The sequence below is a fragment of the Ornithorhynchus anatinus genome, chromosome 11, assembly GCF_004115215.2.
Source record: "Ornithorhynchus anatinus isolate Pmale09 chromosome 11, mOrnAna1.pri.v4, whole genome shotgun sequence".
NCBI lineage: Eukaryota > Metazoa > Chordata > Mammalia > Monotremata > Ornithorhynchidae > Ornithorhynchus > Ornithorhynchus anatinus.
Window position 1 is genome coordinate 36,198,556 of NC_041738.1, and position 26,527 is coordinate 36,225,082.

General features: G+C 49.0%; 2 protein-coding genes across 2 annotated transcripts in view; one reads left to right on the forward strand and one right to left on the reverse strand.

The window, feature by feature from the left end:
- The window catches only part of FCSK (fucose kinase), a 30,802-nt gene extending 29,580 nt beyond the window's left edge, over positions 1-1,222 (reverse strand). Inside the window, exon 1 of the mRNA XM_029074484.1 lies at positions 1,198-1,222. The gene's annotated coding sequence lies outside the window, so the exon portion shown is untranslated. The remainder of the gene's footprint in view (positions 1-1,197) is intronic.
- Positions 1,223-10,396: 9,174 nt separating this feature from the next.
- Positions 10,397-26,527, forward strand: part of ST3GAL2 (ST3 beta-galactoside alpha-2,3-sialyltransferase 2) — a 59,084-nt gene continuing 42,953 nt past the window's right edge. Inside the window, exon 1 of the mRNA XM_003431271.4 lies at positions 10,397-10,571. The gene's annotated coding sequence lies outside the window, so the exon portion shown is untranslated. The remainder of the gene's footprint in view (positions 10,572-26,527) is intronic.

Here is a 26,527-nt window from a genome sequence, read left to right on the forward strand (position 1 = left end):
AGCCCCACGTGGGACAACCTGATTTCCGTGTCTACCCCAGCGCTTAGAACAGTGCTCTGCACATAGTAAGCGCTTAACAAATACCAACATTATTATCCCCATTTTACAGATGAGGGAACTGAGGCACAGAGAAGTGAAGTGACTTGTCCACAGTCACACAGCTGACAAGGGGCAGATCCGGGATTCAAACCCACGACCTCTGACTCCCAAGCCCGGGCTCTTTCCACTGAGCCACGCTGCTTCTCTATGGTGGCAGAGTCAGGATTAGAACCCACATCCTCTGACTCCCAGTGGGGCTTAATGCTGTACGAATAGCACGTCCTGGTGGATAGAGCGCAGGCCTGGGAGTCAGAAGGACCCGGGTTCCAATCCCAGCTCTGCCACTTGTTTGCTGGGACCTGGGGCAAGTCACTTCACTTCTCTGTGACTCGGTTACCTCATCTGTAAAACGGGATGGAGACTGTGAGGGCCACGTGGGCCAGGGACCGTGACCAACCGACTTCCTTGTATCCACCCCAGCACTTACTACACATAGTACATACAGTAAGCACGTAATGAACACCATCATTGCCATTACTATTAATGTTGGTATTTGTTAAGCGCTTACTATGTGCAGAGCACTGTTCTAAACGCTGGGATAGATGCACGGTAATCGGGTTGTCCCACGTTTAGGCTCACTGTTAATCCCCATTTTACAAAGAGGTCCCCATTTTATATTAAAAGGTGCAAATCCAAGTGCAGGAGGCCCAGCAATGGCCTAGTGGGTAGAGCACGGGCCTGAGAGTCAAAAGGTCATGGGTTCTAATCCCCCTCCACCACCTCTCAGCTGGTTGACCTTGGGCAAATCACTCCCCTCCTCTGAAACAGGGGGGTGAAGACTGGGAGCCCCCCGTGGGCCACGACCCGTGTCCAACCCGCTCGGCCTGGATCTGCACCAACGTTTAGGGCAGGACCCGGCCCCCAGTAAGGGGTGAAGACATGCCAACATGCAGATCTGAGCCATGCAGGGCACTTCCCTCTAGAAGGCCCACAACTCTGGGGGAGGGGGGAAAGCGAAAGATAAAGCCGTGGCCCGAGAGGGAGGCCGTCCTGGGTGCCCAGGGGTGGTCTGGGGGGGGTTGCGACCCCTAGGCCGGGCCTCGATGCCCCCCCTAGGGCCGCCTGGTTCCCCCACCCCCTGTAGAAGGACCTGCTTACCTGGCAGGGCGCGCTCCGGAGCTGGCCCTTTAAGAGCCGCCCCCTGGTGCATTCTGGGAATTGTAGTTCTCGCCCCCCGCCGCCATTGCCCTTGTCCTCTCCAAGTGGGCCTTGATGGCCGCCTTTGACCCCGAAAGCCATTCATGAGGGCTCTGAGGGCCCCCCCGAGGATCCCCCAGACCTGCAGGGGTGGGGAAGAGGGATTCCATGTGCTTTGCACAGTGCTCTGCACTTCGCAAGAGCTCAATAAATAGCCCTGAATGAATGGAATGGCACCTCAATTCCCACAAGCCCTGGCGGCTGTAACCTGCAAGCAGGGAGGGATGGCAATAAGGGCACCTGACTTGAGGGGATAGTTGGGATGATAACTACCATGCTATTTATTAAGCACTTGCCATGTGCAGGCACTAGATGCTGGGGTGGATACCAACAAAGCAATAGCTGGATAGTAAGGGGACCTGATTTGGGGGGATAGTGAGGATAATAATTACCATGCTATTAAGCACTTGCCATGTGCAAGGCACTAAATGCTGCGGTGGATACCAGCAAAGCAGTACCTAGATAGTAAGGGGACCTGATTTGAGGGGATAGTTGGGATAATAATTACCATGGTATTTGTTAAGCATTTGCTATGTGCCAGGCACTGCATGCTGGGGTGGATACCAGCAAAGCGATACCTGCATAGTAAGGGGACGTGACTTGAGGGCATAGTTGGGATCATAATTACCACGGTATTTGTTAAGCACTTGCTATGTGCCAGGCACTAAATGCCAGGGTGGATACGAGCAAATCGGGTTGGGCACAGTCCCTGTCCCCCGTGGGGCTCATGGTCTCCATCCCCATTTTACAGATGAGGATCCCATCCCCATGGTCTCCATCCCATTTTACAGAGAAGTGAAGTGACTTGCCCAAGGCCACACAGCAGACAAGGGGCAGAGTCGGGATTAGAAGGCATGACCTTCTGACTCCCAGGCCAGGGCCCTGTCCACTACGCCATACTGCTTCCCATGCTGTTGGGATGTGCTCCCCACACTTTACATCCACTTGGGAAGGAATCGGTTAATCAATCAATGGTATTTATTGAGCACTTACTGTATGCAGATCACTGTACTAAGCGCTTGGGAGAGTACAATTTAATGCTGCTGTTTATCTGCTGTGTGACCTTGAGCCAATCACTTCACTTCTCTGTGCCTTCATTCCCTCATCTGTAAAATGAGGATTAAGACTGTGAGCTCCATGTGGGGCATGGACTGGGTCCAACCTGATCAGCTTGTATTTATCCCAGTGCTTAGAACAGTGCCTGGCACAGAGAAAGTGCTTCACAATATATATGGTTATATATGTATAAGGGGGTTGGTAGATACATTCGCTGTCCTCCAGGAGTTTACATTCTAGAGGAGAAAACAGACAAAAATAAATTACCAACATGTACATAGGAGCTAAGAATAGGGCGAATATCAAATGCTTAAAGGGTACAGATCCAAATGCTTAGGTAATGCAGAAGGAAGAAGTAGGGGAAATGAGGTTTTCATAGGGGAAGACCTCTTTTTAAAAAAATGATATTTAAGTGTTTACCTAGCACCGTACTAAGCGCTAGGGACAAGTTAATCAGGTTGGATCCAATCCATGACCCATATGGGGCTCACAGTCTTAATCCCCATTTTGCAGATGAGGGAACTTGGGGACAGAGAAGTGAAGGACTTGCCCAAGATCACACAGCAGACAAGTAGTGGAGCTGAGATTAGAACCCAGGCGCCCTGACTCCCAGGCCCGTGCTCTACCCACTAGGCAACGCTGCGGAAAGAGCACGGGCTTTGGAGTCAGAGTTCATGGGTTCGAATCTCGGCCACTTGTCAGCTGTGTGACTTTGGGCAAGTCACAACTTCTCAGTGCCTCAGTTCCCTCATCTGGAAAATAGGGATTAAGACTGTGAGCTCCACGTGGGACAACCTGATTCCCCTGTGTCTACCCCAGCGCTTAGAACAGTGCTCGGCACATAGTAAACGCTTAACAAATACCAACATCATTCTCTTCTTCCTTCCCCCACACACCAACATAGACCACCGTGTGCTCTGTCCCTGACTGCTGTTCACCTTCCCCATTTCCTTCACTCATACACACTTTTATCTTCCAGCTCCCCAGGCAGAGACCAAGTACTCCCTGGGTAGAGAGGTGCTGTTTTCATTGCTGCAGACAGCAGTGCAGATTTCAGATGCAGATATGGCTAGGAAGTCTGCATATGCAGGTTGGATTTGCCTAAGAAAAGAAATCTACCCATGCAGGACTTTAACTAGGATGATCCAGGGAGAGTTTCCAAGCCAAAGTAAATACTCTAAAATGTGATCCGGGAAGCAGGAGAATTTACTAAATGACTTCTTAAAGTGGCTTCCTGACCTAAAATTCTACAATTTCTCAAGAGGAGAGGAAAGGAAAGAAGCTAGCCAGAAGGGGTTGTTGCTGTGTGACTTTAGGCAAGTCACTTAACTTCTCTGTGCCTCAGTTACCTCATGCATAAAATGGGGAATAAGTCTGTGAGCCCCACTTGGAACATGGACTGTGTCCAACCTGATAAGCTTGACTCTACCCCAGTGTTTAGTACAGTGCCTGGAACTGGCACACAGAGCTTAACAAATACCATTAAAAAAATAAAAGAAGGGTGAGATCTGGTTTTGCTAAAAAAGTTGTTGCCAAATTATACTTTCCAAGTGCTTAATAGAGTGCTCTGCACACAGTAATAATAATGTTGGTATTTAATAATAATGTTGGTATTTGTTAAGCGCTTACTATGTGCCGAGCACTGTTCATTAAGCGCTTACTATGTGCCGAGCACTGTTCTAAGCGCTGGGGTAGACACAGGGGAATCAGGTTGTCCCACGTGGGGCTCACAGTCTTAATCCCCATTTTACAGATGAGGGAACTGAGGCACAGAGAAGTGAAGTGACTTGCCCACAGTCACACAGCCGACAAGTGGCAGAGCTGGGATTCGAACTCATGAGCCCTGACTCCAAAGCCCGTGCTCTTTCCACTGAGCCACGCTGCTTCTCAGTAAGCACTCAATAAATACGAGAGAATGAATGAAAAGTTCACTACTGGTTATATTATAAATGCAACTCCTTAAGCACCTACACCTGCTGCCTCCACTTCCTCCCTTGCAATTATTGCCTTGACCTCTTCCATTCTGGTTTCTGCCCCCTTCACTCCAAGGTAACTGCCTTCTCTAAGATCACCAGTGACCTCATTCTTGCTAAATCCAATATCTTCTGCTCTATCCTAATCCTCCTGGAACTCTCAGGTGCCTTTGACACTATGGACCACCCCTTCTCCTGGAAACAGTAGCCAACTTTGGCTTCACCGAGCTGGCCTGTCCTGGTTTTCCTCCGATCTCTCCGGCTGCTCCTTCTCAGCCTCTTTTGCCAGCTCTTCCTCTGCTTCCTAACCCCCTCTGTGGGAAGCCCCTCAAATTCAGGTCCATCCCTTCTATTCTCCGTCTACGCCCGCTCCAGTGGAAAACTCATTCTCTCACACGGGCTTCAACTAGCATCTCTACCTGGGTGATTTCCAAGCCTACGTCTTCCGCCCTGACCTCTCTTCTTGCAGAGGCATTTCAACTTTAATGAAGAATTTATGCAATTTAGGTTTTCCAGCAGCCTTTCTTCTTTTCTTAAAGCATTCTGTAGTAGGCTAACTCCTTCTGAACACCTTGGCATACTTCAAACTCATCTGTTAGGGATTCTTTTTTGTTTTTATGCCATTTAAACGCTTACTATGTGCCAGGCACTATACTGAGCGCGGGGGTAGGTACAAGCTAATCAGGTTGAACACAGTCCCTGCCCCACATAGAGCTCACAGTCTATGAGGTAACTGATGAGGTAACTGAGGCACAGAGAAGTTAAGTGACTTGCTCAAGGTCACCCAGCAGACCTGTGGCAGCATCAGGATTAGAACCCAGGTCCATCTGATGCCCAGGCTTTTGCTCTACTAGGCTATCCTGCTTTTTGGTCAGTCATTTTTATAAATTCATTTTCTTGAGAATCGATACAGATTGTTTTAATCCCTAAATTCTAACTGGTGGAGGAGAAAGGATAAATTTCCCATCTGTTACGGCCTTTTCAGAGATACGCCGCGTTGTTAAAGTTCAATGAGGTCCTTGTTGGACAGCGATTCTTCTGAATGAGATGCAATTAACACATCAACAGCTGTATCATCCATTTTTAATGAGGTGGCTTCCCTAGTTTAGCAATTTCTTGGGTTATCTGCTCAAGGGTCTCCTCCTCACCTTGAAAAACCTAGTGTACATTATGGGCAGAGAGTCGTCTCATATCTGTTCTTTGTTGACTGCTTAAAGTCCAGATCGGGAGGGAGGAGGGAGGGATTTATTTACCTATAGTGCCTCACCTGAGTGTTCAACTGATTGGGGGTATAATCAGAGGAAGGCATCAAATAACAAAGATTGGCTGTTTGGGCCCTGGGGCATGCTTGAATTGAAATATTGACCCTACAGCACTTCAAAGAAAGTGGACTAGGGATAGTAATAACAGTTACTCTTCCTACCTTAGATACATTTTTTTCTTCCAAATAATTCATTTGTATAGTACCTCTTAGGTAAGGGAAAATCTCCAATTTCCCATAAGGGGAAACTAAGGCACAGAGAGGGAAGAGAGTTACACAGCCTCACACAGCACGATATTGGCAGAACCAGGACAAGCAAAACAGTGTCACTTAGTGAAAAGAGCACGGGCCTGAGTTTTAATCCTGGCTCTGCCACTGGCCTGCTATGTGATCTTGATCGAGTCACCTGACTTGTCTATCCCTCAGTTTCCTCACCTGTAAAATGGGGATTAAATCAATCAATGCTATTAAATGCTTGCTATGTGCAGAGCATTTGGGAGAGTAGAATAAACAGAATTAGCAAACACTTTCCCTGACCATATGCGCTTACTGTCTAGAGGGCGAGACTGGCAATAATAGAAATAAATACTTGTTAATATATAAAGCTATGTACATAAATGCTTTGAGGTTTTAGTGAGGGGTGAATATCTAATGTCCAACGGTCACAGATCCAACTGCCTAGACAGTGCAGAAGAGAGAGCAAGCTGAGGAAAAAAAGGCTTAATCTGGGAAAGACAGGCCTCTTGGAATGCTTCAAATACTGTTTGAAAATGGGGAGAGTGGTGGTCTGGCACATATGTAGCAAGAGAGATTTCTACGCCAGGGGAAGGATGTGGGGAAGGTGTTGGAGGTGAGGTGGATGAGATCGGGGCACGAACCTCCTCCTACTTAGACTTTAAGCCCAGTGAGGGACAGGGACTGTGTCTGACCTGATTATCTCGTGTCTACCCCAATCCTTTGAACACTGCTTTATTAAGTGCTTATAAGTACCATCATTTTAACGGTGGTTTCCTGATTCTTATACTAGTGCCCTGCTGCCTCTTTCATTATCAATCAATCGTTTTTATTGAGCACTTATAGTGTGCAGAGCACTGTACTAAGTGCTTGGGAGAACACGATATTAACAGTACAACGGAGCTGGTAGACACATTCCCTGCCCACAAGTTTACAGTCTAGAGAGGGAGACTGACATCAGTATAAATTAGTCAGACAGTACTAAACACTTGAGGGCATACAATAGAGGTAGTAGAAATGATACCTGACCTCAAGGAATTTGCAATCTAATGAGGGAGACTGAGGCTAAATTAAATTACAGATAGGAGGAAGAAGCAACGGGGAATAAGTCTGAGAGTTAGTGCTTAAGTAATATTGTATGTAAGATAAGTACTTGAGTGATAAAAGATGTTGTGGGCACTTAGGTGCTTGTTACTCCTATTAACTGCTTAATAATGCATCTATTCTACGTGCTGAGTACAGTGCTCTGCACAAAGTAAGTGCTCAGTAAAAACCATCGCTTGAGTGTTTTGATTGTTAAAGAACTCCAGCTAGTTTGTGACTTACCACTTGGAGAACAGTACTGTTTGGTTAGGCACTGTTATCTGTATTTTAATTTTATGATATTTGTTCTTTCTAAGTGCCAGGCACTGTACTAAGCGCTGGGGTAGATATAAACTAATCAGATTGGACACAGTCCATGTGCCACGTGGGGCTCACACTCTTAATCCTGGTTTACAGATGAGGTAACTGAGGCACCGAGAAGTCAGGAGACTTTCCCAAGGTCACACAGCGGACAAGTGGCGGAGCCAAGATTAGAACCCAGGTCCTGACTCCCAGTACAGGGCTTTATTAAGTGCTTAACAAGCACCATTATTACGACAGAGGTTCCCTGATTCTATCCACCAGGCCACGCTGCTTCTCGGGCACCTGTGGCACAGCTAAGATCCCATCCTCTGTTCCCTGGCTCGATTTTTAGCACCTCAGCAAGCTACCTTCCAGGGTGGAAATTGAGCTGGTGAGAGAGGTGGAATTTTCTGCTGCAAATAGCGTTTTGTGCCGCTGCTCCTCTCCCAAGAGATGCACCTGATGCTTATTTTTAGCACACCTTTCCATGGCCGGCACCAAATTCCACAAGGGAGAGGTGTTGACAGTAGAGGGCATCTGAGCAACCCCTACTACCTCTTTTCCCGACACAAGAACCTGCCCATCCCTCCCCAGCAGCAGAGGCGGGGGATGCGCAATAATTTGGCATCTGTCAGACCTCACCGCCACTTGGCTGTCAGCCCCCTCAGTTACGTGTTTGGGGCCAAACCTGGACTTTCTCAGCCAAGAGAGTTACTGAGTCCTAGCTTCTGCATTCAGAGCCTGGACACTGGATTTTGGATTTGGATGAAATTGGATTTTATCTAATCATTATCCCGTTCCGTGCGGCAGACTCACGAACATGCAACTCATACAGTGTCCCATCTACCTGTCACCTCTAGATACACGTATGACAGAAAACTCTAATGTGGGACCGACAGGGATGATCGCATTGTGTGCACACAAATATCATCTTATGTTGTGCTGTTGTCAGCTTTGCCTGGCCGTTTTCACTTCTGCTTCTTTGTCTCACAATCCTTTTTTTTTTTTAATGGCATTTGGCTAAGGGCTTACTATGTGCCAGGCACTTTTCTAAGCACTGGGCACCGTGGCCTAGAGATAAGAGCACAGGCTTGGGAGTCAGAGGACATGGGTTCTAATCCCCACTCAGCCACTTGTCTGCTGTGTGACCTTGGACGAGTCACTTAACTTCTCTGTGCCTCAGTTACCTCATCTGTCGAATGGGGATTAAGAACCGTGAGCCCCATGTGGGACAACCTCATTACCTTGCATCCACAGTAAGCACTGAAAAAATACCACAATTATATAAGGTAATCAGGTTGGACAGAGTCCCTGCCCCACACGGGGCTCCCAGCCTCAATTCCCTTTTTACCGATGAGGGGACTGAAGCACAGAGAAGTTAGGTGACTTGCCTAAGATCACTAAATGGAGCAGCATTAGAACCCAGGTCATTTTGAGTCTCATGGCCGGGCTCTATCCACTAGTCCCTGCTGCTTCTTGTTCCTATGAGAAATGATCTCAGAGCAGTTTGAAACAGTTGTTAAAAAAAACAAAATTCAAAAACTGGAATTGGAACTAAACCTGGGAGCAGAGTGACTTAACAGAAAGAGCACGGGCTTGGGGGAGTCAGAGGATGTGAGTTCTAATTCTGGCTCCATGATTTCATTCATTCAATTGTATTTACTGAGTGCTTTCTGTGTGCAGAACACCGTATTAAGTGCTTGAAAATTACAATTCAGCAACAATCCGTGAGACAAGACTAGAGACAATCCGTGCCCACAATGGGCTCACGGTCTAGAAGGGGGGAGGCAGGCATCAAAACAAGTAAACAGGCATCAATAGCTTCAACACAAATAAATAGAATTGTAGATAGATACACATCATTAATATAAATATAATTATAAATATGTACATATATACACCAGTGTTGGGGGCGGCGGGGAGGGAGACAGCAAAGGGAGTGAGTTGGGGAGGAGGGGAGAGGAAGCAGAGGAAAAGGGGAGCTCAGTCTGGGAAGGCCTTCTGGAGGAGGTGAGGTCTTTGAAGAGGGAAAGTGCGATTGTTTGGCCGCTTTGAGGAGATAGGGCATGTGCTGGGTGACTCTGGACGAGCTACTTAACTACTTTGTGCCTCATCTGTAGAATGGGAATTAAGCCTGTGAGCCCCGTGTGGGACAACCCAACTACCTTGTATCTTTCCCAGGGCTTAGAAGAGTGCTTGGCACATAGTAAGTGCTTAACAAATACCATCATCATCATCATCATTTCTTGGTACCATTTCAGGTTCTTTGTCTAGCATCCTTGGGGCTGAGGGGCCCCAAAACCAAGTTGGCATGCCCGAAGTTGGTTTGACTCTCCAAGGCACTGCTGGCACATGGCACACTGCACTGCAGACCACTTATCCCTAACAGCCACATTTTAATAATAATAATAATAACGTTGGTATTTGTTAAGCACTTACTATGTGCAGAGCACTGTTTTAAGCACTGGGGTAGATACAGGGTCAACAGGTTGTCCCACGTGAGGCTCACAGTTAATCCCCATTTTACAGAGGAGGTCACTGAGGCCCAGAGAAGTGAAGTGACTTGCCCACAGTCACCAGCAGACAAGGGGCAGAGCTGGGTTTCGAACTCATGACCTCTGACCCCAAAGCCCGGGCTCTTTCCACTGAGCCACGCTGCTTCACCCAGCAGTCAGGGGGCACGGCTGGATTCGAACCCATGTCCTCTGACTCCCGAGCCTGGGTTCTTTCCAGGGAGCCACGCTGTTCATTTTCCATCCGTGCCCTTAAGCTTAATGGATTCTCCCTTCCCCGAGGCACGGGGCGAAGGTCTGCGTTCATGGACCCTCCGTCTGTCATCTCGTTGAAGCCTGTGGGGCTCGGACCGGCCACACCCCTCCAGGCTCCAGGCGGACTACAACCCCCACAATCCCCCGCTCCGGCGCGCAGGGCGTGCCGGGAGTTGTAGTTCTCGCCCTCCCTCCCGCCTGGGGCTCCCCGGCCAGGCGGACTCCATTTCCCAGAGTTCCGCTGCCCGGGGCGGGGAGAGGGGAGGGGAGGGGGCGGTGCGCATGGGGAGGGGGCTGCTAAACCCCCTCCCCTCCATTGCCCTCATCTCAAATCAGTGCTTGGGGGGGAGGGGAAGGAAGGGAGGACGGAAGGAAGGAAGGAAGGGGGCTCGGGAGGGGACGGAGGCAGCAGCAGCAGCTGCAGGAGCCGCAGCAGCAGCAGCAGCTGCAGGAGCAGCAGCATCAGCTGCAGCAGGAGCAGCCGAGCTGCGGGGACCGGAGCCCCCCGGAGAGGCTCGGCGGAGCTAAGGGAGCTGGGGCTGCGGGGCTGCGGCTGGCAGCGTGTCTCCTTGCACCGGCGGCGGCGGGACCCCCACGGTGAGCGAGGCCGGCGACGACCCTGCTGCCCATCCCGGTGCCAGGGAGGGGGGGATGCCCGGGTTTGGGATGGGGCGGGGGCTGCCGGGCTTGGGATGGGGAGGGGAGAAGTGGGGAGGGGGTTGTCGAGTTTGGGATGGGGAAGGGGCTGCCTGGGTTTGGGATGGGGAAAGGGAGGGGAGTTGCTGGGTTGGGGATGGGGAGGGGAAGGGGCTGCCGGGTTTAGGATGGGGAAGGGGAGGGGGTTGCTGGGTTTGGGATGGGGAAGGGGTGGGGGGTTGCTGGGTTTGGGATGGGGAAGGGGTGGGGGGTGGCTGGGTTTGGGATGGGGAAGGGGTGGGGGGTGGCTGGGTTTGGGATGGGGAAGGGGTGGGGGGTGGCTGGGTTTGGGATGGGGAAGGGGTGGGGGGTGGCTGGGTTTGGGATGGGGAAGGGGTGGGGGGTGGCTGGGTTTGGGATGGGGAAGGGGTGGAGGGTTGCTGGGTTTGGGATAGGGAGAGGAGGGGGCTGCCGGGTTTAGGATGGGGAAGGGGCGGGGGGTTGCTGGGTTTGGGATAGGGAGAGGAGGGGGCTGCCGGGTTTAGGATGAGGAAGGAGCGGCGGGTTGCTGGGTTTGGGTTGGAGAGGGGGAGGGAGGGAGGGGACTGCCCGGTTTGGGATAGGGAAAGGAGCGGGGGGAGGGGTCTGGCGGGTTTGGGATGAGGACGAGGAGGGGTCCGGCGGGTTGGGGATGGGAATGGGGATGAGGAGGGGGACGGGGAAGGGCGAGCCGGGTGCTGCGTGCGGCGTTTCTTCCCTCCCTCCAAATCCTCTGGACGCGTCGGAGGCCGCTTTGGATGGGGGCTTTGGGGGCTTCATGGGGGGAAAGTGGGCGGGGGGCGAGGCCTGGTCCCGCCCGACCTTCCGGGACCCCGGCCTGGGGGCTGGGGACCGGGGGAGGAGGAGGAGGCGACGCCCTCAGCTCCATCCCTGCCTTCCCGGATTCCCAAGGACCCGTTTCCCAAGGCCGGGTCTCCCCTCCCCCCATTCTCCTCCTCCTCCCCCACCGCCCAAGACTCCCAGCAGGGTCTTCCTCCCCACCCGGTCCTGCTCCTCTCGCACCCGGGCTTCTCCACCCACCCCCTTCTCTCGATCTTTATGCAATCCTTGGGAGATTGGGATGGAGGAGGAAAATTGAGGCGTAGAGCTGAAAGGAGTGGCTTGGTCAAGGTCAAAGCCGGGCTGGCTGAGCTGGGAAAAACCCCAATTCCCGGGACTCCCAGGGAAGTCCTCCGCACCGGGGTATCCTTCCCCCTCCCCTTCCCTCACCCTGACATTTGACACATTTCCTAGACTCCTTTTAGCTTAACCACTCATTTGCCCTGCCCCTCGCTTGCTTCTGGACCCCCAGCCATAATTTCCTTTGTCCTGACAATAATCAGCAGACTTTGCTGCTTTTCCTCCTGGAACATCCTGTCCGGTGCTTTTCCTTCAAGCCGTCTCTGCTCCAGCCCTACTCAGGATTTCCTTTCCCTTAGCATTTTCCAGCCTTACTGCTCCTGCTTGATTAATGGCTTAAGGAGGAGAAATTGGGCCGACAGGATGATGGATCTCGCTTCCACCTCCTTTTCCCGTGAAATCCCCTTCTAGAATTCCCCTCCCTTTCGCAGCCTCTTTGGGAAACACCATAACCTCGGGAGTTGTCTAGAGCTAACTGGGAGATATTCCCGCTTTTACTTTTCTCCTGGCTTCCGTCTCTCCTTTCTCCTTCTCCCAGGCTTGTCGTAAAGTGCCTTCTGGCCTGTCCTCTAATCCCGCCTGCAAATAGGGTCTGCGACTCCACAGAGATGTCGGATATGGAAGAACCTGACCCTTTTACCATTATTAGGGCGGAGTGTCATCACTGCAGGGAGAAGCGGTGGTTTGGAGCCCTGGGCAGGGAGGCTGGACTCGGGGGTTGAATCCTCTTACTCCACTGCTGGATTTGCCACATGCTACCCCTAGTATTCATGCATTCATTCAATAGTATTTATTGAGCGCTTACTATGTGCAGAGCACTGTACTGAGCGCTTGGAATGTACAATTCGGCAACAGATAGAGACAATCCCTGCCCAATGACGGGCTCACGGTCTAAACGCAATCACTACCCCTAGTTGAGATTGTGGTACCTATAAAGCCCTGGAAAGGTTCGGTTTATATTCCAGTAGTGTTTATCTGAGAGTTGAAGGGGAACAGTAAAGAGAATCGAAGCAGAGAGGGATATCAGACACTTTTGTGATTTTCTCCCATCTCTAAACCTTGCCCCATCAATTCCCACCTGTGTTCCATCTAGAAGCACCTCCTAAGTCCCAGTTTCTTCATGAGGGACCTGGGAATGGTCTGAAACATGCAGTGCTATATCTCTTGGGAATTTTGAGGCACCTCAAGCGAGCTGGTTAAATCCAAACCAGATGGACTCCTTTCTTCACGGTAGCAAAGGAAAGGAAGCTGCTAACTTTGTAACTTGAGATAGAGGAAGGGAGAAATGGGGCGGGGGGAAAGGGACTCAAATGAACATTTTTCATTGCATTCTATGTGCGCCTTTGCCACTGGTCTCTGGTGCTGGCTGCTTCTGAAATGCATCTGTCCAAGAATGCGCTTGTTCTTGTATGTCTCTTGGTTACAGAACCTTCTCCCCGAGTCCCAAGTGGGACTGCCCTCGGTGAACGATGCTCAGTGAGACCACACGTCGACCACAAGAATCACTGGGCTCATTAGAATGAGAGTTTCTCTCCACCATAGTAACCCTCCTGGCTATTGCTAAAAGATCCCGTCATGGGAAGATGGGGAGGAGGTGGTCTTAGGAATCTGAAATGGTGGATGGATTTGGAAGGTCCAGATTTTTAATACTAAGCCAAGTATATTGAATTGTTCCACCCTCTGAGGTCCGGGCATTAGGAGTTTCAAGTGCTGGGATCAGGTCCTTGATAGAGGAAAAGGTGGAGTAAATAGTGGTTTTCCAACTGGTGGGTTTTTTTTTTTTAACCAATAATAATAATGATGGTATTTGTCAAACACCTACTATGTGCCAAACACTGTTCTAAGTGCTGACAGTAAGGACTTAAGATGAAAGTTAGATGATTGGAGGGTGGAGACTTGACTTCTGCAACTAAGTCATATGACTAGAAACATTTTTGTGTTTAGTTCTTAGACCTGGGCTTTCAAAATGGCGACCTAATGGTCAATGTAAAAAGCTGCCCCCTTCCACCTTGCTCCCTGAGGCTTTCTCCAGGGATTGTCATAGTTGAGCCCTTCCCTCTCATGCTTTTTGAGCTGATGGTGGGAAAGATTTGTGTGCGCCTGACTCCAAGCCATTTCACCTGCCTTAAATCTGGCAGAAATCCAGCACTGGTCTAGACCTGGGGCTGGGTCGGACAGTCACATGTGTTCAAGAGCTTCGGACTCAGACAGATTTTGTTTTCTTTTTAGTCCGGCTTAATACCTGGGAAGGAGCCAGACCTTTACCCAAGAGAGCCAAGTTGGGTCTGTCATTTCCTCGGCACCTGATTTCCCCCTATCTGTAATTATTTCCCCTAGCTGACATTTATTTTAATGTCTGTCTCCCCCTGTAGATTGTAAGGCCATTGTAGACAGGGATTGTGTCTACCAAACTCTGGTTTGTACTTTCCTAAGTGATTAGTGCAGTACTCGGCACATGGTAAATGCTCATTAAATATCACTGATACCTGGAGGTTTTCAGGAACCACCCTTCCCCGCCCCCCCCCCCCACAAGACAGATGCTGCTTCTGCTTCAAAAAACTAGGTTCTGCAAAGCTATCTGAGAGTGTCAGGGACCTGGGAGCAACAGGTTTATTACCAGCTTCCTCAGGCTGGTGTGATCTAAGTCAAGTCACTTAACTTCTCTGTGCCTCAGTTTCCTCAATTATAAAATGGGGATTAAATCCGATTCCCTCCTACTTAAACTGTGAGCCCCATGTGGGAGAGGGACTGTGTCAACCTAATGAACTTGTATCTACCTCAATACGTGAAACGGGCTTGGACGCATAGTAAGTGCTTAACAAATACTATAAAAAAAAAGAGGCTGACTAAGCTTGTCAAGTCCTGCCAAACTCTAAAGGTTTCTGTGGTGCTTTTTTGTTTAGGACTTTTCCCTTGGCTTCTAAAGTCCCGCATGAGTGGGAGAGAGTTTCTCTTCTCCCCTCCCTGCCCCACTCCCCCGACCCCGGCCCCAAAGAGATACAGCATGGCCTAGTGGATAGAGCACAGGCCCGGGAATCAGAAGGTCTTGTGTTCTAATCCCAGTTCCGCCACTTGTCTGCTGTATGACCTTGGTAAGGCACTTCATTACCCTATGCTTCAGTTACCTCATGTGTAAAATGGGGATTAAGACTGTGAGCCCCATGTAGGACATGGACTGTGTCCAACCTAATTAGCTTGTATTTACCTCAGCACTTTATACCGTGTCTTAAATCATAAAAAAAACAACAACCAAAGAACCTAAGCACAGGAATAATCATTGTGCATCCTCATGTCCCATACTGGCTTTGTCCAATTTTCTTTGGATCTCTTGAGGTGTCTTTCTCTCTCTGGGTATAGAAGGGGAGTTGGGTAGGCTCACACCATCCAAAAGATTGGAAGGATCTTGAGGGTTGCATATTCTCTGGGGGAATTGGGATTTTCATAAAGTTTTACTTTGTTTATTGGGGGCTCCTGAAAGAGTCTCTAATCAGCTATTCTAAAGCCTTCCTTAGGCATACTAATCACTCATTACCTGTAATTACAACATATTGTCAATAGAACTTGTATATGACCTTTTTATATCTCACTCTTCGGGTCCCAGGAGGATAGGTTGGGCTCCTGGCTGCATCTGAGACTGATAAAGCACCTGAAGACAAAGCACTTGGGAAGGAGCGTGGCCTAGTGAAAAAGAGCACGGGCCCGGGAGTCAGAGGATCTGGGTTCTAATCCCGGTTCTGCCATATGTTGACAGTGTGACCTAGGGCAAGTCTCTTGAGTTCTCTGTACCTCATCTGTAAAATGGGGATCAAGGCTGTGAGCTCCACATGGGTCATGGACGTTGTCCAGTCTGTCCTCTAGCTACCTAGCGTTTTGTACGGTGCTTGGCACATAGTAAGAGCTTAAATAGCATTTTAAAAAAGGCAAGGAGACAGACAGGAGCATAAAATATGCTACACCTGGGCCGGATCCCTTTAAATCTGATAGGCCTGTAGAAGCAGAAGGTGTGTAGAAGGTCAGAGGAAAGGGAAGGAGAGGGACAGAAGGATGTCCTGGGCTTAGAGATGGGATCCCTTCTGAGGGACCAGAAACTGAAGGAAGCAGAAAAACCTTGAATGGGCAGGGAGGAGGCTCCATCTATTCAGGACAGGAGAGCAAAATTTGCCTGGAGTTTGAAGCCCATCCTAGCAGGCCAGCCACTTTGGATGCTCTTCTCTCTTTTTCTTTCTGCCTTCTGAACCCGGTAAAATATTGGATGAAAACATGAAGTAATACAGCTTTTTGTGTTGAAATGACTTATTCTGTTGTGTGGCCAGGGAGCTTTCTTTTGGCACAAGGGACGACAGTCACTTCTGAATGATTCTTCTGTGGCTGGCCAATTTTTGGAACAGAGGTGCAGAGAGTGAGCCTGCCAGAGTCACTGTAGGTGAGAATCCAAGCCCTGGAGTTCCATCCTCTGTGCCATGCCCCCCACCACAATAGTTTTTCAGGACAGCAGGCCTGACTTATGTCAGCTCGCTATGGACAGGGAACATGTCTGCTAATACTGTTGTATCGCACTCTCCCAAGCGCTTAGTACAGTCCTATGAGCATAGTAAGCACTCAGGAATTATCATTGATTATCACTGAGCTGACTTAGCTCAGGTGCCGTGTGAATCTTGGAATGGCGGCCAGAGTAAGCTGCAGGGTGGTGACTTCCCTGCTTCTGAGGCCAGCTTACCCTGTGGCTCCCTCAAAAAAAAAAAAAGTAAATAGTTAATTGGTCTTGAGGGAGCAGCTTCAGTGTGGCAGAATCAACAAGTTGTTTATTTTTGGTGGCTGGAGGGGAAGAGGGGAGGGAGACTGAGCCTGTACTGTATTAGAGCAGGGCTCCTGGAGAGCTGGCATTGGGAATTCTTCCAGGCTGCTGCCCGCCTCTCCTCAAGGCTAAGGCTGGGCTCCTTCATCTCCCACAGTACCTCCCCTCGTGCTCTTCACTCTTTCTGTTCCCCAGAGCTCCCAAGCAACCCCAGTTGAGAGCTTATCTTCCTCTTTTAAAGTTCACACAGAGAGCCTTACTCAGAAGATGCTCACAAGTAGCCTGGGAGAAGTTTTGACTCATGCGCACATCCAGGTTTGGGTTTTTAATCCTTCTGTTTGGCTGAAGCCCCAATCACTCATTAAAGCCACTGGTATATTAGAGGTGGGCTGGGTCAGGAGAACTCTGGAAAGGCTGAGAGTTATGTGAGGTTTCACTTGGCACGTAGAAGTCAGAATGAACCATGGGTGGTGTTTGGAGGAAGCCAACGCTCAAGAGAGGAGAGCTAGGACAGGGAGGGACAACTTCTCCTTTCATCTGTTTTGCTTTCTCTATTTTAGTGTCTCAAAAGGGGCCCAGGGAGCTGGGTTCCTCTGTGCCACAGGAAGCAATCTCCAGGGCTTTGTGGACAAAAGAGGAAGACTTAGGAGGAACGAAGATGTAGAAGGAGGAGGATCCAGGGAGGAGTTAGTTGTGACATTTATTAAGCATTTACTATGTACCAAGTGCCGAGGAAGATACAGACTGGATTCACAATGTAAGGGAGAGAGTTTTGTTTTTTCCCTCTGCAGTAGACTTAAAATATTTTCCATGAAATGCTAATAGAAAATCAACACTGAATCTCCAAACACACCATCGGAGCAATTTCACGAAGTACAGCTGCATTCTGAATTTATAGATGCTTCCTCATTTGAATCTCATTTCTGATGTCTTCTCGGGGAGGTGGGGAATCAGTGAAGGAAAAAGCCCTATGTCCGTGCTTTGCACCCGAGGATGCTCCTTAAATGTTTGGCAAATCTCAAGGATGAGACAAAATAACCTGATGAACAGAATAGACACGATGCCGATCCTAGTGCCAAAGAGGTCTCCTTTGGGTCCAGGAATGGTTCTCTGTCCCAAGCCCATAGAGGACCTCCGTAGAAAATTTGACTTCTAAGTGGAAAAATGAGCCAAACTTTTGGCCTTTTTTGTTTCTTTTTGGCCCACCTTGTTTGAGCGGTTCCCATAACCCTGACTTACAGTGAAGCAAGTCTCATTTGGAGATTTGTGAAGACTGTGGAACCAACAAGGATGGAGCGGGCTGGGGCCCAGGTTTTTGCTTTTTCAAGTGAGGTGTGTGGAACCAGTGAGGTAGCTGGTAAGTTCTCTAGGGCCTCAGAATCATAGTAGATGCTTGAAAAGAAAAGTAGCTCTTCAGAAGCTTAGATGTCAGCTGTGCACCTGAAATGCCAGTCATAGGAACACATGCTAAACACTAGCAGGGCCTGTAATCTTCAGAATCAGACAAGGAGGTGTTTTTTTCCCCCTGGTGAAGTCGGTTGGATGGCCAACTGAAAGAGAAAGCCTTAGACAAAAAAATGAAGGTCACACTAAAGACTGTGGTTTCAGCCTAGTCTTCTCACGTTATGATTTAGCTTTCAGAAGATCTTCATCTTCTTTCCAGTAATTTTTGATATCAGAAACCCTGTTTCTAGCACCGGACTCCTAGAGCGTATGGCATCTTACAACCATGGGAGGACTCTCATCAGAACACCATACTAGTGTACCCCAAGAATGCCCCAGTAGTTTGGCCACCACCCCATGGGCCTCAGGTTAGGAACCCCAGAAGGCACAGAAATCACCCGGGATTCAGCTAGCCACATGGACCCCAAAGGGTGGCAGATGAAGGTTTGGAGGAAACGCCAATCCCCATGACTCCACTCAGTGAGAGTGAGTGCTGCCCTAGAGTAGGTTACACATAAACAGATTGCTGTGGCACACCAGTGGGCTCTAAACAGATAACCAGTTTTTACTGCGGTAAAGATTTCAACAGCGACAGGAGTTGTACAGCAGAATCTCAAAGTAGGACTAGGTTCAGGAAAAATGGTTTATCTTTAATTTAAACCCAGGGGTTAATACCCACACCTTAACCCGCTGCTATAGCTCCCTTAGCAACTCTTCTGAGGGCAGTGACCTTTCCCTGGTAATTCACCCTGTTGGCTGTCCGTCTTTCTGGTGAACACTGAGTCTTTACGTCCGCTCCCTTTGGATATCTCACGAGGACTGTTCTCTCCTCCTGGCTCTGGAATTTTCTCTCATTGATCTAATGTCCTCCTCCTTGCCCAGCTCCTTCCCTGTGAATGGCTGTGGTCCAGCTATGTGAATAAGTGACAACCTATGCAAAAGAGCTTGCCCTCTTAAAGGGTTCCTGAGGATCAAGTAGTTTCTCCATTCTAGAAACTTCTAGGTTTTTCCTCCTCTCCCTCCACTCCCTTTGGATCTGTGCATGGCGCTAGCCTGCTGGACTGAAACAGTCCTCAGTCAAGTCATATTTATTAAGCACTTTCTGGGTGCAGAGCACTGTACTAAGCGTTTGGGAAAGTACAATGCAACAATAAAGAGTTACATTCCCTGCCACAGTGAGATCGTAATCTGGGGGGAAGCACACATCAATCCAAATAAATAGGATTACAGATATATACATAGTGCTGTGGGGCTGGGAGTGAGGGAAGAGTAAAGGGAGCTAGTCAGAGCGACGCAGAAGAGAGTGGGAGATGAGGAGAAGTGGGGCTTAGTCAGGGAAGGCCTCTTAGTGGAGATGTGCCTTCATTCACTTGAAAATGCCTTTGAGCTTCTGGGAGGAAACGAGCTCGAGGTTGTAAAGTGAGCCAGACTCCTGCACGTTAAGAAGAAGCGGAGGCGGAGTCCCCATAGCGCCAAGATCTTTAGCACTTGCGTTGACAGAGTGAAGGACTGACTTTCAGAGAAGATGAAACTGCCAATAGTATTTATTGGGCACCCACATAGCTAGAGCCTTCTTTGAAGCATCTGGGAGAGAACCGGAGTGTTAGAAGGTACTCTCCTCTCCCATAAGTGCGAAGGGTGGAAGGCACTGCCCGTTCCTGCTGTGGTCTTTCCAGCTCACCCATGAGCGCTCTAGTAAGGAACAGTCCCTGCTCTATGAGTGTCTAACTAAAATGTTAATAATGATGGAATCTCCTGCCACAAGTGATGGATGAACCGTAGTCTGGTCACAAAGACTCTGGGACGGAGAATCTGCGTGATGGAATGGTGCTCGTAGTTTGTGCAGTGTCTTGTGCCCTCTCATCCCTGTCTGCCTGTTGTATTCCTGCTGGGGTGGGGGGCACACAAAGCAAGTAGGCGGGCAGGGGGTATAACACATTGTGATATGCGTGCAAGAATTTTCCAGACCAAACCCATTTATGGCCAGAGTGCCCATAGCTTTGTGCACCTGCTATGGGGTAGCTCCCTAAACCAGCTATTTTGGTAGCGGCTTTGGTGTTTGCTGTCCTCAGTAGCCAGCTTTCTTTAGGATTCTTACTGAACCTGTCCACCGCAAAAGATGCCCTAGGTAGTTTTTTTGGCAGGCGGAGCCCCATCGGGTCCTCCTCTACTTCTGGCTTATTGACCCCTCCTCACCCCCACCATAGTGTGGTGGTGGACAAAGAAACTCCCAGAGCTTCATCATTATCAGAGTCTTTCCTCTTTAATGCCCTTTGGGGAGATTTTTTCCGAGGCACCTACAGGGATACTCAGGGGGCCAGCTTCACCGGGTAGGCCCTTTAGGCCCAAGCCTCACCCTCACAGCTGTTTGAGTAATCCTCCCCAGGCCAGAGTGGGGCTGGAAGAGAGCCAGGATGGAGAGGGGTTCTTGTTGTCCTCTGCCAATGGGGTCATGGCTCTCCTACCTGGCACCAGAACCTGCTTCAGTGGCTCTGAAAACCCTGTGGAGCCACTTGGAGCTATGGAGTGGCTCTGGCTCAGTCAGCCCATCCCACTTTATTCTGTGGGGAGTTTTTTTATGGTACTGAACTGCCTACTGTGTGCCAGGCCCTGTACTAAGCACTGGGATCAATACAAGATAAACAGGTTGGATGCCATCCCTGTTCCACATGGGGCTCACAGAAGTAATCCCTATTTTACAGTTAACTGAGGTACAGAGAAATGAAGTGAATTTCCCCAGGTCACATGCCACCACCTGGCAGAGCCAAGATTAGAACACAAGATCTTCTGACTTTCAGGCCCTTGCTCATCCACTAGGCCACGTTGCTTCTCACGGTCTAGTTCCTCCTCTGGCCCCAACCGTTTTAGGTCTTGTCCCCATGGCCGCAACGTGGCATTCCAGTTACTGTATTCTCAGTTTCTGTAGTCTCAGGCCCCACCTGCTCACAGGACCCACTTAGTTTCGCTTTCAGCTCGGATGGTGTGAGGGGACCCAGTCTCTGTGACAGCCCAGTAGCAGGGAAGCAGGGGAGAGGCTGCCCAGCCGCCGTTCCTTCGGAACAGGCTACCTCCGCGGCGAATCCGGTCACTTGATGCACTGTTTCCTAGAGATTTCAAGTCTGGCCACACTGATGGGTTTCTGGCTCAGTTAGGTGTATTTATTGAGCACTTACTGTGTGCAGAGCACGGTACTAAGTGCTTGGGAAAGTAGAGTACAACAATCAACAGTAGCATTTCCTGCCCACCAGAAGCTCACAGTCTATCTGTAACCTTTCTAACAGTTCTTCCGTTATTGTTGTTATGGTTTCTATTCATCTAGCTGCTGGCCTGCCTCTTCCACATTTTCCTTGAACTTTTCCTAACGTTAGTATCGTCTCCAGAGACTTGGTCCTACTGATGATGTATCCAAAATATGCTAATCTAAGTCATTTTTTTCTATGTTGGTATTTGTTAAGCTTTTACTATGTGCCAAGCACTGTTCTAAGCACTGGGGTAGATACAGGGTAATCAGGTTGTCCCATGTGAGGCTCACAGTCTTAATCCCCATTTTACAGATGAGGTAACTGAGGCTCCGAGAAGTTAAGTGACTTGGCCAAAGTCACACAGCTGGCAGGTGGCAGAGCTGGGATTAGAACCAATGACCTTCCAAAGACCACATTGGTTTAATTTGCTCCAAAACCCATTTGTTTGTTTTTCAGGCAGTCCATGGTATTCTCAAAAGCCTTCTCCAATTCCACATTGCAAAATAATCAGTGTTCTTTCTATCCTGTGTTTTCACTGTCCAGCTTTTGGATTCATACGTTGTTACCGGAAACACCATAGAATTGACAGTTTGTATTTTTGTGGTAAATGTTACCCTTAAAAAAGCGTGTTATCTGTAAGAAAAATGAGGGACCAAATGATTTATCAGCTCTACATGAAGGAAAGAACCCCAGTGATAATCCAATAACAAAACTCCAAGGTAATCACCCTGTTTTGCTCCTTTCACCTCAACAATCTGATCCGTTTGGGGTTTATCTGGGCCTGTCTTGTGTGTGCTTCCTTTCACAATCTAAAGGCAAGGTGAAGGAGCTAAGCTAACCGAACAACATAGCAGTGAGCTGTTGGTAGACCACTGCCCCAGGTAGGCCGCCCTGCCCGGCAGCAGACAGGCTATAGGCCTCAGCTCCCTCATCTATAAAATGGGGATGAAGTCTGTGAGCCCTACGTGGGACACCCTGATGACCTTGTATCTACCCCAGCGCTTAGAACAGTGCTTTGCATATAGTAAGCGCTTAACAAATGCCGTAAGAGAGGATAGGGGGACTCTCTTTGAGCAAAGCCTTCACTAAGATCAGGATGCCAAGAGGCGGGCTCAAAAACAGAGCCGTAGGCCCTCTGGGGGACAGATCAATTAGCAAAGCAAGAATCTAGCTTTTCATGCAAACAGTGTGGAAGGGAATGTGACTCATAGTTTTGTGTGTTTTTTCCAGCCACAACTGTACCCATAACTCTATGCATGCATATCGAGAGGGAGAGAGCGTGAGCGTGAGTGCAGGCCTTTTCAAAGCTGATGTTACTGATTCGATCCTACCCATGTGTCGGAGTACGGTGGAAGAGGCCAGAGTTTGGCCGACACTCACTGCTAGATTGTTTGCATATCTAGATGGGTGTCTCTTTGTATGTGGGCATTTTTCACGAGCGTAAACCCACTTTCTCCAGGGATTTTGAGAGGCCTGGGTTATTGGTGCAGTATAAATCTAGGAAGAGAGTGAAAAGAATTGAAAAAATTGGTGATGGTATTATGACTGAGCCATCTGTTAGCCAGGGCAGTAGAAGAAAGCTTTTTTGCTCGAGATACATGAAGAAGGGTGAATTCAGGTTCCTAGTTCACTTGTCTGTTGCTATTCTTAAGGTTGGAATGAAGAGAAGGGTGTGTGTATCTCTTTGTTTGAACCGGGCATCAGGGTGTTAAGATTCAGTTGAAATTTCGTTCCTGGATTCTTTACTCACTTAGCTCCATTAAAGAGCAAGCTCCAGACTCCCTTACCTACCCTTAAAGCCCAATCTTCCTCACTCAGGGCAGAGTTAACTGTCTCTATTCATCCCACACATAGCCTTCAATGTATTTCTTTTTCTCTGGGGATGGAGATAATTTCCCTGCAAGTTTCTGGGTTCTGGTCTGCTCCTCTTAGTCTTGCTTTGTTAATTCCTGGAGGAAAATTTACCATCTAATGGCAGTGAGTGAGGACTCACCATCTCTGTGGCCGTATCCACTGAGGGCAAGGCCCAGACATGTTTTCCCACTCTCCCGGGAGTTATGTCCTGCTGCCCTGCGGAGATTGCCCCCACCCCTGGCTGATCTCTCCACAATCCAGTAGTTCTTTTTGATCAGAGCAAGTCCCCTTACAGGCAAGGAAACGTTTTCAGAAATCTCCCCCAACAAAGCCAGGACTGGCCACAGAGGTCAAGTCCCAAACAGCGTGTGGATTAGATACTCTCACTGAATATTGAACCCTCCTAAGGAATTTCTGTTCCGCCCAATCTGCGTGGCTGGAATGTGTTCAGGTTTCTTCAGTAGGACGGTGAGACTCAGTTCCTATCCTCAATTCAGGCCAGAATGCAGCCTTCCAGAAATAGAAGAGGTTTTCCAAACTCCACCGGAAAAACAGCTTCCGCTTAACCCGAGCCTTTCTCGTTGTGATTAACAGTATTTACCAAGCACCCACTGTGAGCAGAGCACTGTGATAGGCTCCTGGAATTCATATCAAATGTACAAAGTAAGTAAAAGATATGATCCCCGTATTTGAAGAACCTTTGGGTTTGAAAGGGGAGGCAGAGAGAGACATCGTTGAACTATATAAAAGGTGAAAGAAGGGGTGTAATCAATCGACCTTTTAAACCTAGCACACACGCAGTACTAGGTCAGCAGGGCATAAACAGAATTGAGATTATGCCTTGACCAAATACAGCCCACAGTTCTCTACAATAGTGTAGACTCTTAAATACCAATATTCTCATTGACTCTATCAAAATTGATCAGTGGCTAGCCCCAGCCTAGTCACTGCCCGCTTTGGTTCTACTAAAGTTGATTAAACACTTTTAAAACTTTTTTTTATTAATGTTAAAATAAATCCATATTTTTGAATCGCTAACAGGCTCTATTTCATCATTGTGATCAATAAAACATTCATGCGGTCTGCATACTGATGGATTTCTGGTCATGTGGCACACTTTGGAAAAAACTTGGCTACCCCTGACCCAGAGAGAGAGGCAGGACCCCAGGAATGATAGCACAGCTGGGATGCAAGAGGAGCAGGCTCAAGTCGGGGCAGCAGTGTCAGAACTTCCTGCTCTGACTTCTGCTGGGTTTAGCAACTGGGACTTTGTTTATAGGAAATGCGCACAGAAGGGTGGCTTAATAGTCATCTTTGTTCTTCGCTAGCCACAGCGATGCCCAGGGTCACCCCGATAATAGACTCCTTGTGCTCTGTGCTCCTAACAGATGGTTTCTCTCAGAGGATTCTGCCTTGCATTCTTTTCTTTCCTTGTCTTGATTGTCATCGTGAAACACCCAAACCGCCAGGCCCACCTGCCCCTGGATGTCCTCCTTGAAGAAGGACAAGGAAGGGGAAGTGAAAAAGGAAATAACCGCCACCCTATCTCCAGAATCGGTTGAACCTGCGATTGCCGGCTGAGACTCAGGACTACGTGATGGGTTTTTGTGGGAGTCAAAATCTAGCCCCTTTGGCAGGTTGTGGGGGAGGGCCGAGAGAAGAGAAAAAAGAAGAAAAAGGGAGAGGAGCAGAGGGATGATAGACAAAAGAGTAAGGCAGAACTCGCCTGCCTTTCCACTGCCCACTGCTGCTTCAACCTGTTGGTCCCACGGGAGATGCAACTCCAGGTGGGCCAGTTCACCTGGAGTTGCCCCTCTCTGGGTTCCTGGAGTGGTGTTGGTGGCGTACCTGAGAAATGGGCCCGTCCTGGATCATTTCTCCTCCAGGCGATCATGACCCAGAATGGGCTAGTTCATCCAAGGCTAACCCTTCTGCTGCCACTGCTGAGGCAGAAGCAGGAATGGCCTAAACAGCCACCCGACCCATCCTGGTAGTGTCAACCGAGGTTAAAGGAGAAGGATGAGTGAGGAGAAGTGAGGGACAAGGTGGAAGTTGCTTCTTTCTATTTCCTGTGGCAGTCAATCATATTTATTGAGCGCTTACTGTGAACAGAGAACTGTACTAAGAGTTTGGGAGAGTACAGTGCAGCAATATAACACACACATTCCCTGCCCTGCTTACAGTCTAGAGGGTGAGCTTACAGCCTAGTGCCACCACAAACACCGTCACTGCAGCCAAAGGCTCTCCTCCCACCATTCCCTTTTTTAAAAGAGAAACCAAGTAAGAAGAACCCTTTCCATCTTGTGCTTGCCTCGGCCTCCCCCGGCACTCTTCCCCAAGGGTAAAGACGCCCAGTTTCTTTCCCCCTCCTCCCCACCCCATGTTTCTGTGGCTTTCTCACCAAGCTGTACAGAGGGAACCTAGCAGCTCTCTGGGGCTATTCCTTAGCATCCAGAGGCCCAGGGCTGGGAAGCATCTATCAGCAAGGCTTCAGACAGAGGATCTGCCTAGTGCGTTGCCCACCAGTCTGTCTAGAGAGAAACCATCTCCCTACATGGGGTGGTTCTTTGTACAGAAGAGGATGGCGTGCAGCTTCATTCCCCTCCTCCACCCCCATCACCAAAATCTTACCAAACACCTTATTTGCCTAAATTACCACGATGAACAAAATCTTTTTTTGGTGCTCACCTCCCAACTCTGAGCAGGGGTGCGGTTCTTTCTGTGCTACGAACCAGAAATCTCAGGGGATTCATCTGTGCCGCTCTGTTTTTTTTCCTCCCCATCTGCAGACCATCACTCTTATCCACCCTTGCCCCTCTGTCACGCTGACCGGCTATCTTGCTCAGATCTAAGTAATCTCAGGCATGGATTCCTTTTTGTTGGCTTCCCATTCTAGGAGGTTTTTCCACACTGCAAAAATAAATGTCCAGACTCACTACTTCAACCCCATCACCTGGTCTTTATAGGTCTCCCACAGTGAGTACCACCCTATCTGCTTGCCTTTCCAGCACATACTCTCAATTTTTTTTTAATGGTATTTGTAAAGTGATTACTATGTGCCAGGCACTGTACTAAACTCTGTAAATACAAGATAAACAGTTTGGGCGTAATCCCTGTCCTACATAAGTCTCTCAGTCTTAATCCCCATTTTACAAATGAGGTAACTGAGGCATAGAGAAGTAGACAAGTGGCGGAATCAGGATTAGAACGCATTCTTTAACCACTAAGCAACTCTGCTCTGTTCCAGCTTTGGGCAACAGACACCATTCTGTTAATGCTTCTGGTGGGAGGTGCTGCCTCCTGTCTCCGGAAAGCTGGGGTTGAATTGCCCCAGGCACCAGAGCTGACCACAGCAGGGACCCAGATCAGGCCACTTCTGATCATAATAATAATGGTGTATTTGT